Raw genomic sequence first — 12476 nt, 5'->3', positions numbered from 1 at the left:
AGAAAACAGCGGAAATGCGATGAAAACGGGTTGGAAATTCGTTTTTTCATTCAAAATGAAAAAACGAGAAATGGTTCGATTTTCTATGATCTTAAAAATGCTTAAAAATGGAAATATGAAATAATACATGTATTTATATATATATTGATTTATTACTAAAATTGATTTCGTTCTAAATCATTTTTCACTACTGTGCTTCAATCTTTAATGTTGAAAAAATGAGTTAGAATTTACAACAACGTGGCAAAACGAATTTTGAATAATGGGTCGTTTTTCATTTTTCAATTTTAAAATGAAAACTGAAAAACGAGAAAACGGAAGTGCAGTCGGCTTGGTGATATATTATATATAGAGATCTGGCGGCAAATCACCACAGTCATCATGGCTACGTATTCCATTACACATCCTGTGAAGGGAACCTTTAACCTTCGACTCAATGACCTCAATGTTAGGAGGTTAGCGCAGGTGTTCAGAGTAAGTAAATAAAGTTTATTCATTAGCACATTAAAAAAAAATTAATGCATAAGCTTCAATATATGCCTTAAATTTTCAGTGCGACTCGCCCCCCCCCTTTTTTTCTGTTTTTTTTTTTTTTTTTTTTCTGTTATCTCTGCACATTAAAGATTTCTGATATTATTTTCAATTTCTTTTCATAATCGTTTTATTAATTTATTAGCTTTTTGACTGTAAAATTTATTTTTCTTTAAATATCGGATCTACATGTACGTATGTTCATGTAGGCCTACCTTCCTTAACTGCAGATTGTTACAATTCAATGGCACTATAGGCCTATATAGCCAGGGTTTTCCTGCATCGTACTTTCATTTGTTTTTAAAGTTTGTTCCTCTAATCTGTTCACGGAAACGTTAAAAATAACGCTATGATTAATATATATTCATGAAATAAAGGCCATAATTCCATCACTTGAAATCCTTGTTTACCAATACTAGTACTGGTAAATAAAGATGTTTATACAATCTAACAAAATAAAAATGAATTGTTACAGACTTAAATACTTACAGGAAGTCGAGTACACCCCATGACCCCAGACGCCACGAAAACAAATTTTTAGCACACTTGTTTTAAATGAGTTAAGAGATAAAATTAAGATGGCATCATTTTATACGCCCAAAAAATGGAATTTGTTGTTGACTTGCAATATAATAATACAATAACAGTAATACGATCACAATATAATAACACAATGATGTTTAAAATATAATGCGTTAAAACACATTTAAAAAAATAAAACTTCCTATTATCTTCGCTATATTGCATCTGAAGTATGTTTCCCTTGCACTAGTAGTGTGACATTATCATCTGAAACAATCGTACGTAAGCTGTGCAGTGTCGCATTTTACCGATAAGGCTAGCGGAGAAAGGGTTGACAAATAAATCCCTCAAACACCTCGAAAATGAGGAATGTAAATAAATAAGACTTAAATTTTGTGAATAATAATCACCCGTGCGTCCTTTATTCTAATGTTAGTTTGTGTAGAAAATTACGCAAATATGCATTTCTTCAGTTGTCGATCAGTTTAATTATGTTGCAAAGCAAATGACATACACTTTCGGCAATTACAAAACATTTAAAACTGAATCAAATGTGTAAGAAGTTATTGAGTGCAAGTTAATTTCTTTAAGAGTCAGTAAGTGCAGATTTTGTTCTCGAAGTAAGAAAAGATGGAACGTTTCAAAGTCCGATATAGTTGGATCTGATTGGTTGATTTTTCTATCGATTTGCGCGTGTTTAACACGTGTAGAACTCATGCATACTAGAGTTGGACAAGATCCAAGATGAGTAATTTGGGAAAAATTTTAAATATTTTAAATCATAAACAAGTCTTATTAAAATTACCAAATTAGGAAATGTTGAATAGAGTTTTGTCATATGAGAATGGGAAATTTGAGAATGGAAAATAGAATATAAACAATACTTGTACATTCTGTGAAAAAGGAGTCGGTGAATAAACGTACGAAAGCTCCAAACTGCTGTCGTCATTCCTCACTATAACAATTATTGAGTAATAAAATATTATATTGAGTATAAAAAGGTAGTATGTCGCCCACTTGGTGTAAAATGTAGGGAAATTTTCCTCTGTCCTTGAGCGACAACGTACGGTAACAACAAAACAATTTTAACCCGCTGTGATTACAGGTCTTTCTTTTAGATTTTATTTATATAGATACTATCGCCTGCCTTCATTCTCTAATAGAAAAATATGCATCGTCTGCGCCCACGGCTACGTACCTATACGCCCCCGCACCGATACTCCCCCGCACCGATACTCCCCCGCTTCTTTACATCCCCGCACCGATACTCCCCCGCACCGATATTCCCCCGCTTCTTTACATCCCCTCACCGATACTCCCACGCACCGTTACTCCCTCGCACCGATACTCCCCCGCTTCTTTACATCCCCGCACCGATACTCCCCCGCACTGATACTCCCGCGTACCGATGCTCCGCAAAAACACTACCCCCCCCCCCCCCCCCAAGGCATAGATTCCCTTGGCTTTGTAAACCCCATTCGTAATTCACAACACTTTCTATAATGCCTTTTTTCAAGATGCACCATCTCTTGAGACCCAGAATTGACACATTTTATTCGAAATATATTGGGGAAAATAAAGAACGTTACACGAAGGCGATCTCAGACTTTGTGTGCAGCTTGACAGTACGTAGGCCTACAGCTCTTCCTTGTGATTTTTGAGAAATGTTTTTACAAAATTAATTCGTTCTCCTACTGTTCTCAGTAGTACCGTATATATATTGTACGGCCTTCTATTTATTCATTTATTTATCAACTTAAGGCAAAGTTAGTTTTAATCTAAGATAACGCAGCTATGTCTTTTTTTCAGGCAACGATGAATTCGTTAAATTATTAAGTAATAAAAAAGAAGTGCTAAACCGCTTTATTTTCTGTCTTTTTTCTCCAACCTTCTTTTCTGTTCTTTAAGCTTCTTTCCCTTGTCTTTTGAATCTGAATTAGATTAGAATCTGAATTGAGCAAAATTCAAAATTTTTGAAAATTGTTGCTCAAGGAAATTGTCGAGACACGAGCATGCGTCGTGAGCTCGCCCTTTATTCTCGCAGTCCCGTCGTGTTTTCGATTTTGTTCGTTACAGATGTGAGGGCGTGCGCCGTACTCGACACGCAAAGGGCACTTTCTCCTTCATTTCTTGCGACGTGCATCTTGGACTAGGCAACTCAGAGTCTCTCACTTGCAAACCAATCGCAAACTCCTTAGAAAGGGAGCAAATCACGCTTGCGGTCTCGCTGTTCGCAGATTATTCGTAGAATCTATTGGAAATGTTCAATATCCTCCGTACGTGCTTACATACGTGCGAACTATAAATTTCGCATAAAGGACTTGCGTGGTAGGCTACATGAGATTCTCCGCAAAATTTGGACTTAAACGGGTCATCGATTTTGATCCACTTACATAGACTGACCCTAACCTGTATAATTAAATGGAGGGATGACTGTGTTACTCGATCCTCAGTTCCGTCAAAATTGCATAGGGGGAGTAATTATGCCGGGGGTATCGGTGCGGGGGAGTAACAGTGCGGGGGAGTAACGGTGCGGGGGAGTAACGGTGCGGGGGAGTATCGGCATGACCCCTACCCCGAGAGATGTTTACTCATGGATAGACCACATTCTAGTATCAGCGTCAGGCATGGAAGACGTGGCCTCGTGTAAAATCATAGGCCCCGATCAGGGGAATTTATCTGACCACCTACCCCTCCGTCTGTGTATTAAAATGATAATTAATGGATCCACAACCCCCGGGACTGGTGCGTTCAAACAACATACCCTCAACTGGAACAATGGCTCTAATAATGCAGCATATTGTAAGATAGTAAATGAAAAACTAGTAAAGTTGCCAGTAAAGTTGCAGACGTTTGAATCGCTACAGCCCGATGAAATAGAAAACGAGATCAACGGTGCACTGACCGGCCTAAGCAACATTTTCCATGAAGCAGCTAGAGAGGCTGGATGCTCAGTACAAAATAAATCCTCATTCAAGCATTGGTGGTGCCCACACCTGAGTCAATTGCGAGAAAAGAAAAAGCTCTGGTGGCATATCTGGACGTCAAATGGCCGCCCTCGGAAAGGCATAATTTATAACTGCTATAAAAACGCTAAACATTTGTTCAGAAACTTCTGTCGTTCGTATTCCCAAAACACAATTAATTCTGAAATTAATGAAATGAATAATCTATTTTATACCAGGAATAAAAATAGGCTGTGGAGAAGGAACTCTATAAAGCCAAACTCAAACTTAACTGCTGCTCAATTTGCCAAAAGGATTATGACGGACAGTGAGGACCTGACCTCAGAGCAAGCTCATATTTCCTCAGCTACAAATCGTAAATTGGTTCTCAAACTAAAATAAGAGTCACTACTAAACAAGTTATGGAAAGCATAAGTCGCCTGAAAAGAAATTGTTCTCCAGGCATCGATAGTGTAACTGCCGAACATATTGCTTTTGCTAAAAGCGACGTGCTATGCGATCTTTTCGCTTGTATTTTTACTGCTATTCTTCGTTACAATATCGTCCCAGTCACCTTTGCGGAGGGGGTGTTAATCCCCATACTCAAAAAGCCTGGTCTAAACCCAAACCATCCGGAGAACTACCGGCCAATCACTATCAGCACTACATACTCGAAACTTATCGAGTCCAGTGTGGCCTATACCACTGCTGGCATCCAGTTTGGGTTTAAGGAAAGAAGAGGAACGGGTGTCGCTTGCAGCTCCTTAAATGATATTATGTGCACTGTGAAAGACGGTGACTCGCCTTTGTATATGTGCAGCCTCGACGCCGAAAAATGCTTCGATATGATTTGGCACAACGGGCTATTCTATAAACTGTTTGATGTCCTCCCCGATTCACATTGGTTATATCTTTATAAATTGTATAAATGTTTAAGTGCTTCAGTAAGGTGGGGAACAAGGCAGGGTAGTATTTTATCCCCGATCCTTTTTAACATTTTTATTGACGAGCTGCTTAAGAAATTATCCTCTACAAAAGCTGGTGTTTTAATCAGAAACAACTTATACAATAATATAACTTAAGCTGATGACTTAACAATTTTTTCTACAACTGTGACTGGACTTCAAGAGCTGATTAATATCTGTTATGACTTCTCCCTGCGCTGGAGAATGAAATTTAGTCTCAAAAAATCACAATGTATGACGGTAGGAAAAGTATTATTAAAAACACCCCCTTCGTGGTTCTTAGGTCGATATCCTGTGGAAACGACGGACTCTTTAAATATTCTGGGTATGACCTTTAATAGCAACTGCACGGCGGATGACCACACGGCTGCTAGAATTTGTTCTGCAACCAAGGCGTATTATGGAGCAATGTCGCATGGGGTGTGCTATAAGGGTCTTGACACAAAACCCAAATCGTATATATGGGGTGCACTGGTCTCCCCCGTCATAACCTATGGAACTAACTCCATCTGTATGTCTCGTAAAAATATAAAAGACCTGAATACATTATAAAACAAACAGGTCACAAGATTCATGGGTTTATCTTCGGGATCTCATACCTCTGCTCTCCTAGAAGCCTTGCATGTTCCGAAAATTAGTTACACTATATCTAGAAATGTGGAATCACTATACCGCAGGGTAATGAGCATTGACACACCATATCTTAACCTTTTAACTCATCAGCTGTCTCATTTTATGCTTAATCGTTCCATAGTCCAGGGGTCGTTGCTTCAGAGGATTGTTTCTTACGGTACGAACCCGATTTTATGTCTGAGTGGGTCGGGAATCCGGAATGCTGGTCCGGGCCTGCATGCACCGGCAGGACTGGTTGATACGCTGTTATTTTTGTTAAACAGCCCCAGCTATCAGAACAGACTCTCAAAAGAATACGTGTTGGCGGGACTGCTCTTAAAATCGTTTTAATTACTGTTTTTATTGCATTATTTTACACATATATTAATTCTTTTACTCATCTTTTAAGGTGGTTTTAGTAATAACTAAAAAAATAAATTTGCAATAAAACTTTAAGACGAGTAAAAATGATGACCGAAATGTAACTGAAAACTTTAAAAGCGGGTTTGTGCACAGACAGTACAAATCAGAATCGTCAATAGGAGTGATAACGCATGAATTTTTGCGTAGGCGTTGACGGGAATTGCCCTTTTCTAACGGGTTTAAACCAGCGGCGGATTTGGGGGGGGGGGGGGGGGGGGGGGGGGGCAGGGGATCCGGCCCCCCCCCCTTCTTCGGTTTCTGAAAAATATTTCACACCAATATTCCGAAATTAGAATTTGTAATAGCTATATCATAGTTCTAAACCGTACCAAAGAGAACTGTTTGCTCTCGAAATCACCAAATAATTTTGGGGCCCTTGAGCATGCCTCGAACCTAACACCAAGGGGCCGATGGTCAGCTTCGCATCCAAAACCTGTCGTTCCGGACCCTCTCCCTTCCCCTCAAATAATCCTGGATCCGCCCCTGGGTTTTGATCGGGCACAAAAATCATTTTAAGGTGGGGAAAGTAACATGATCCATGCCCGTGACTCACTAAGGCGACTTTTTTTCTCTTTTACATAAAACAGATTGATTTTACGGACGTTCAGCTTGCAGCATCAGTGAAATATGAAATAAAGTTTTATTCACTGTTTTATTCACTTTTCATTGTTTTTATTTCCCGCGATCACTATCTCCAAGCCACACCGGAGTTAAAGAAAAAGAAGGACGTTAAGTTGTATCGTGTGCGTGTGTGAGTCTGTCCTGTTAATTCTGAGTAAAAAATGGATATGTAAAATAAACATTTCCACTCTAAATCAAACAAAGAATATCATTACAGTGTGTTAATAATTTAAGTCTATCTATCTACCTATCCATTCGTCCGTCCGTCCGTCCGTCCGTCCCTGTCTGTCTGTTTGTTCGTTTATTTTTATTAAATGATGCATCAACATATTTTCAGATTCCACCCGAACAACAAAGTGACCTATACGTTACAAATGCAGACAATGAAGCAATCTTCCCTTCGGAAGAGGGGGTATTTTCGGAGGAAAATTTAAATGGTTTTATCTTCAACCTGCAGGGGTATGCCCCGGAGTCCGTAAACAGCAATGCCGGTAGTTTGATTTTACCAACTCCTACACCCCCCGTACTCTCCTTTAGGAGTAGGGGGTGCATCATTTGCCAGGTGACAGCATGAATTGCATTCCTATTTCATTAAAGCAATAATAACTCTTCGTTTCGGCCAAAAAATGAATTTTCCTGGAGTAAACAACAATTTTCCCATACTTACCAATGGTTAATGAATCCATTTTTACATTCAAAGTTAGTCCCTGGTTTTTTTCTAAAAAGTTTGGTTTTTTGTTAAAATCTCTTAAGAGATTTTAACAGAGTATAGACATCAATGGAGGTCACGTGGTCTAAAGACAAGTTCAGATATCAGAATAAAAGCTATAACTGCTGTTTTTTGGTAAAACAGAATATATTATATTTCTATGAGTTATTCACAAGGTTTTTACTGTGAAATATAGATATCATACGAAGAGTTATTATCCCTTTAAGTGTTTCTTTATTGATTTACAAAAGAATGTACTGCAATTGCCTTCCATTAAAATAATAAAATAATAGACATAGCCCTTTTCTGAAAGTAAAAATCAATAGAGCTGATTTCTCTTTACAGGAAGATTTATCAGGGGGTGGTTTTCGGCAAATCTTTAAGCCCTGGGGCACTGATTACTATAAATATGACGCCCGATACATGCAACGTACCTGATGTGTTAAGGATGGTGATAGAAACGGGTCACTTACCCGGAGAATACGTCCTCACTGATTCGGCAGGGTTCGAATTGACTGATACAGAAGCCACAAGAGGTAGGCCGGTCCGACCCTAATGAGATGAAGCAACTCATGAAAAGGCATAAGGGGCGAAAAAAATGCCCAAATTCAAAAAACTTAAACAGATTTTCACTCTCATTCTATCTCTAATTCTTATTCTATCAATTTAATTCTAGCCGTCCGTCTTCCATGCTTTCCCACGTCTTTGTTATGAAATGAAAGTCAGCTTTTCTGAGCAAATATTTTCGGTCAGTTTTTGTCAGTTTTTAATACCGATAACAATACAAGTAAAATAAATCGCTTCAAAAGTGACGTTCATGATTGTAAGACTTTCATCTTTATTTCCAGCAAGTGAATTCTGGAAGTGTAACTCCAGAAAAATATACATTTTAGCAAAGAGCGATGCCCTGGCTTTAAATGCAGCGCGAACCAGTGGGCGGAGGTATAAGCTTTTCTCATATATGAATATGTGGTCGATTTGATTAATTTTCTTTAACTACATATATTGAACTATATATATTTATCTCGTTTAACATTAAAACAACAACAGGCACACAATAGGGAATGAAAAATGCCACAATATCAGTACCAAAAACTGAAAGATTTTACTAGGAACACAAAAAACACATAGAGATCTAAGAAAAAAAGTGGAAAGATTGTTTTAAGGCCAAAGGCACATCTGACAGAGAAACTCTGTAAATGTTACTGAAATAATGTTAATTTTAGGCGCTCTCATACCGCCGCCTTTGAAAGGTTTGAGGACACAGACCCAGTTAGAAAACTTCGCAATATTGAAACTCTGATAGAAGAATTAACCGCCAAACGGAGACAAATCCTGGTCTTGTCACCCACCCAGATCGATAACTTCAGAGACATTTTCGACTGCAGTATTTGCATGGGTAGGTTATATTTCGGCAACACAATTAAATATTCGTGACAACACACTTTTGTATAAACATATCTCTCTTTTAGCACAACTAAGTGAACTCTTTTTAATCTAGGCACAAAGTCAATTGTTTAATTATTTAATGGGCAGTCTATTTTATAGAGAAACTTCAGAGCAAAGATGCTGAGTATAATTGATTCAGATAAATTTTTGATTAAAGATCTTTTATTTTATGTTACAGCACCTGCTTTCCCAATAATTTTTTTTTCACTTAACCATTTCCTATACTTTGTTTAATTCAGGCGTACTCCGGACTCCTGTTTTCAGCAGCTGTTGTAATACCATATTAACCTGCCAGGCCTGCATTGAAAGATGGCAAACAACCCATCAGAGGAACGCCTGCCCGAAGTGTAGGGCTTCGAGCCCTAGTTTTGTACCGGTCAGGGGCCTTGAGCCGATACTCGAGGCACTCAAGCCCATATTCGAAGACTGAATCTCCAAGATTTATTAGTTCCAGAATTGAATTACCACGACATTCATACATGAATATTCTCAAACGCAAGCTTAAAATTTTTGTACCGTTAAGCCTAGGTCCCAACCACGTTTTCCACGCACGGTTTTTAGGTTCCTTGCGTCCGGCTAGGACGTAGCAAGATCGCACGTAGCGGCTGTTGAGCATGTCGAAAAGTTTCTACGTGCTGTTTGCGTCCTCCAAAAGTCTCACGATGGACGTGCTCCTCACGCACGAACTCCCACGTTTTCCCCATTTATTTGGCCGTAGACCACACGTAGCAGCCCGTACGTTCGGGTTGGGACCTAAGCTTTACTTGATTCCCTCCCTGCGATATAGCTACGTCCTAGACGGACGCAAGGAACCTAAAAACCGTGCGTCCAAAACGTAGTTGGGACCTAGGCTTTAGCTTACGGCCAACCTGGTCGAAGGCCTTCATCAGACTGATGTGAGTAGTTGCTCACACTCACTGACCGCTAGGTGGTACAGCGGCCAGGACCTTCTTATAAATGTCAGGTAGATCCCCCCCCCCCCCCCCCCCCACTAACTGTTGTTTTCTGACTGTATCTGTTGACTCAAAGTTGGTTGCTGTCTTGTCCTGACGAGGTCTAGGGCTTCCTGTGGTCCCAGAATGATATCCTTCACTTTACTCACAAAGTCCAATTTTGCTACTTAAAGAACTGGGTGTAAGCTAACGGTACAGAAATTTTTAGGCTTGTGTTTGAGAATTTTCATGTATAATCCATACGTTGTTTAGTACACTCGGTATTTTGAAAGAAGTGCATTCATTTGCAAGAGAACAAAATTACAATAAAATATTACACACTTCAGTTATCTCTTATAAGTTCTTGAGTCATATGAAACCGCCAAATATGTCGACTACACAACATCAACAAAGAGATCACTAAATCAATTTTTTGGGGGGCAATGGAATGCGTTTCCATTTTGTATTAAATGTATCTTCTTTTCCTGTCTTTATAGCACTGTATTTTTCTATTTTCTTCTTCTGACTGAGGAAATACAGAAAGAGTTCAAAATCAAATACTAATGGATTTTCTGAATTTTTGTTTATTAATTGTTTAGCCACAATAATACAGAAATTTAAAGCTCAGTTGCGCACTGGTCGCTAGACAAACACCCGAACATTATAGTTTTTTTTTCATTTTTTCTGAATTGAATGGTATTATTCGGAGTGTTCCACCAGTTTTCAAATGCAATCCAAAAGTTTCTTGCGCGTACACATTCCACAAAACGATGTATTATTGTTTCTTTCATATTGCAGTTTATACATCCTGGGCGAGTAACTATTTTCATTTCGAACAGTTTGGAGTTGGTGTACAGCACATTGTGAATTATTCTGTATTGCATTGCTTGTAGTTTAGTTTCTTCGACAGACTCAAATGGTATCAAGAAAGCTCCCTGCCAATCATTGTCAATTATGCCCGATTTTATAAGATTGAACGCAAGTTTTAAACGAAGCTCAAAAATCATACATTGATAATGACATGAGCATTAGCTTGATTTGCTAAAAACGAATTACATACGATCAGATGATTGAAATATACCGGTGGTGCCAAACGTCTAGGCTAACAATAAATGTAAAATATGTCCGACTTGGACATCGATACCTGTCTGCAGGACTTAGAATACTAAATAATGGGTGTCCACTGGACGTTAAATCCCAGGAAATTATGTCCTAGGACATGTGTTCCTAGGAAAGGAAGAGAGCCAGGACATGCATTCCCATTCCTAAGAATACATGTCCTACGGACATGAATTACGGCGGACATCCATTCCCTTCACACCGGTCAACTGGCTCACCAACCTGAATAAAGGTAAACATTAAAAACTCTATTCATCACGTGAGATGTGAGCCACCTGCCATCTTAATGATTGCTATAAAAATAGATGTATAATCATTGGACTCAAAAAGAAAAGATTGTGGACTATATACAAGCATGAGGGGAATTGTGAGCTGAAACTCAGAGGTGGAACTGACGGGAAGAGAAGTGGAAGCAACGCCAGACAGAAAGCAACTCCAAACCTAGGTAGCTGCATGCTAAGACAAAGGGGACGCATCTATCACATATGCGCGCAATAAAAACTGTCCATTGCAGAAGTTGGGGTAAGTATTGGCTGTACCAAGAGTCACCGTTGCAGACCACATAATCCCAGCACATGATTCTCTGTGGCCGGCCGCTACCGAAAGACAACATTTGACCACTCACACACAAAAAAGAGCAGGTCAAAAAAAGATTTTTTCAGAGGTAATTACAGCTACAAAACCTCATAGCCATAAACAGCTCTAACTGTGTTGTTCCGTCAGCTCTATGAATTTCAATAGCGCATCCTGAAACGGGACGAAATGCCCGGAACAGACAGAGTTACATAGTTGATTTAGGTCTGGAAAAGAGGAATTGAACGCAGTCTGCACTGCATCGCGCTCAGTTGGAGAAGGAAATGGGTCTCTTGCGAAGTGGGAAAATTCTTTAAGTGTCGTCCCAGTGCTGGCACGGTATCTCTCCGCTGCAACCTCCTTGGACGGAAATCTCTGCGGGTCAGCTACAGGGGCCCATGCCTCCCTTGAAGCGATTTCATTGGGAACGCCTTTACCTGCAGTACACAAGGAAATATACAAATAAATCCGTACAATAATAGAAGTAAAAATCTGTCGCAGTGAATGTGTCGATTAGGATAAATGTTGAATCGAAACGTGTCAATTGAAATAATTATTTTTTAAGAACAAAACATTTGGCTGAAAAATGTGACCTGAATGACGCCACTGAACTCAAAACTAACAATATATGAAGAAATCAAGATCCATTTCAATGTACCTGGTATTCTGTGCTCATTCCATGCATCGACGACTCGCTGCACACCGATGCTGCACAAGCTGACCAATAATGTTGACATGCAATATCTGTGTACGTTGTTGTCTAAAGAAATCTTTTCTGTTTCGACAAGTTCAATCATGGCGTTTTTAAAAGGGTAATTTACCCTTTTGTTAACCTCAGGCCAAATTCTCTCAATGGTGTGGTTCTGAAATTTTAAAAAATACAGCACAACATGAGAGCTTTTCGTCGCATATAATGCATTTCAGAGAAGGCCGATTTGACGGGAATCTGCGGCATGAGATTTAGAGAACGTGAGATTGCGCCGCCAGCGACAGTAACAACGGTTTAAATTTTAGTCCGTTTACCCGGTGTGTGTGTGTGCGTGCGTGCGTGCGTGCGTGCGTGTGTGTGTCTGTG

Source organism: Lingula anatina, chromosome 9 (genome assembly GCF_051362555.1).
Source record: "Lingula anatina isolate TDL-2025a chromosome 9, LinAna3.0, whole genome shotgun sequence".
In the NCBI taxonomy this organism is placed as follows: domain Eukaryota; kingdom Metazoa; phylum Brachiopoda; class Lingulata; order Lingulida; family Lingulidae; genus Lingula; species Lingula anatina.
The sequence above is the reverse complement of the archived record's forward strand: the minus strand, read 5'-3'. Positions refer to the sequence as shown.